Source organism: Solanum stenotomum, chromosome 1, assembly GCF_019186545.1.
Source record: "Solanum stenotomum isolate F172 chromosome 1, ASM1918654v1, whole genome shotgun sequence".
Classification (NCBI taxonomy): domain Eukaryota; kingdom Viridiplantae; phylum Streptophyta; class Magnoliopsida; order Solanales; family Solanaceae; genus Solanum; species Solanum stenotomum.
In genome coordinates, this window is record NC_064282.1 from 8,132,466 (window position 1) to 8,135,393 (window position 2,928).

The window sequence follows — 2,928 nt, forward strand, 5'->3', positions numbered from 1 at the left end:
ATTATCTCAACCACATGAAATTCATTTTTTCATGTTTCTGGAAAAAAATTCAAAGAATAGGAAAATAATCCACAAGTCCTATTTCACTAAAATAAATGTGTGGAAGTTTTGGTTGAATTTATTAACTTTGAAGAGCTTCTTGGCCCTTCGCCTCTTTTAAACATAACTCTCAGTCGATTTTTTTGTCAAATACTAATCAAAATCATTGTTCGTCGAACAAAATCATTCTTTCTTGATCGGAGATTGACTCGCACAATAAAGATCTAAAAATTAAGCAATATGAAGAATGTTGTTATGAATTTGAGTTTTGAATAGTGACCTTGCAAATTTATTATTTTCAAAAGAATAAAAAAAAATAATAATAAAATAAAAAAAATATATATATATATATATACACACAATTAAATACCACTAACTCTTAATTAAAAAATGAATAATTAAATATTACTATGTAATACAATAAATAACTGTTAGTCCAAGACAAAATAAAACGGTAGAAGGTGATAATTAAGCAGGTAAATGTTTTAATTGGATTTGGGAGAAGACCAAAAGACATGTCATAATTGGGTTGTTACAAAGAAGGTGGCAAGGGGTTGTCATAATTTATGATGTACCGTTTTAAATTAAGCAATGAATATGTGGTAATTACTTTCAATTAGATTAGATGGTAAAAATAGTTATTTTATTTGATTGGAAAAACATAAAAAAAAAAAAGTTAAAAAAAGGAGAAAATAGATAAGTAGGTTTCTTGGCCTTAGAAAGCGTCACATCAGCATGTTTGATATCCACCATAAAGATATATAGATGTGTTGAGTTTCACCATTTTGCAATCCCTTCTTTGCTTGAAAATTGTTTGAAACATAATACTAATGAAGAGATATAGAGAAAATTAAATATAACATAAGGGAACAATTTTTTTATTTTTCAATAACTCAATTAATACTGTGTAAATGCTTTGGTGAGTTGTTAGTATTTTCTTGAGTGATTTGGACAACACTGAGCTTAGGTAGATTATGGGCCCGCCATTCACATGATTGTTATCGGAATTGTTATTTGTGTTGGGTTGAAAAATTGGAAAAATGGGCTCTACCTTATTTGGGCTTTCCCAAACATAAATCTAAACTGAAGTTCATTTTTCAGATCACCAACTCAACAACTGGGCCTGGCCCAATATTTTATGAAAGTCGTCTTGTAAAATGACCACATCCAATCCAAAATTCTTTCATAGTTAAAGATTTTCTTCTCTCTTTTGGGATCATTGTTATTAGGATTTTTTGCACGAATCTAAAGAAATAAATTCAAGTTTATCGTATTGACTGTTTCGTTTTTTCGAAAAAATAGCAATAAAAACTATACATATATATGTAACCTCCAACATGACTACTAAATTTGACCTATGTCATCGGCCTTTGCATCACAAATAAAATGCCAAAGCTTCACTTTCATATCTTTTTTTCCCTCTTTAACAGACTTTACCTTTTTAAGAGTTCTCTCCCGGTGTTTCTCCAATTTCTTTTCTTTATTTATACTTGTATAGCAACATATGTTGTATGTCAATTTATATACTTCATATACACGGGTTCGGTCAGTAGAAGGGACGACTTTGTCTCCCCGATATATACAATGACATATACTAACATACAAGACATACATGTGATGTATATGGTGATATACACATATGTGTGTGAGCTGTCATGTATAAGACATTGTATCAAGTATCAACTATTATTTTATAGTTATTGTCCAACTCTAGTGATAGATGTTGTAAATGTCATTTCACAAAAATATATATGGCGTATTATATTCTATTAAAAGTAAATACTATGGATACTACATATGATGTATCAAATGCGACTCAAACATATTTTGGTATGTATACACTAAAATGGTGTCAAGTTTAAGAATACCACATGCAATCTCAATACGAGTTCACCATCTTAAAAGCTAATGGAGTATCCATTTAACTTCTTCTTCAAATCATGAGATCAATTTCTCTCTATCTAGTATTTATATTATGTGTTTGTTAAATTTATCGATAAAAAAACTTATCAATTATTTATAAGATTAAGCTTTTCAAAACATGAAGGTCGCATTAGTGTGGTTCTAATTCTCTGAAGCACTAGCATACCGTAAACATATTGTTTTAAAATACCTTTTCACATTTTAAATATAACAATTCCTTAACTTTTGGTTAGATTTTTCAATACTAAACAACTAAGTTTTAGATTATTCACTTAAAAATTACATGTCAATTTCACTTCAGAACCCGATTAAATTTAAAATAGCTTTTAAACATCAACTGCCAAAAAAACACTTTTTAAAGTATTAAAACTTAATTTATATTAAATAAAAATAGGATAAATTACCTAACTACACAATCTTTCTTTCTATATTTTCTAAAATTCCCTACCATTTCAAAATATTTAAAAAATCTCTCTTTTTCTCTTCTTTTCCGGATACATTATTCACATCCCTTCCAATCCAACTATTTTGTTCCTATTTTACGCCTAAAATGACTCTCATATATCAACAGTTACATCAATCACTTAATTTTTTAATTTTTAAATATATTCTCTCTCAAGTTCATCGATTTCAAGTTCCTAAAGAGGAAGAACTATTTTTTCATCATTTTTTTATTCCAGTTCTTCAGATGTCGTTTTTTTTTTTTAAATTGTCTTTTTCATTTACAATTTTTTGATACATATGAATTATGTTCCCTCTTTTTAGTATGGTACCTTGTGTATTTGATTTTGATGATGAAAACTTTCATGAAAATAGATCTAATCAACTCATTATGATTCCGACGATGATGATAGGGCTGATAGATCCAAAAGGTTGTAGGATCCATTAACTATGGCAAATCACAACATTTAGAAGACAAAGTCGAAGAAGTATGTAACTTCATCTTTTAAAGTTAATGTGGAACCC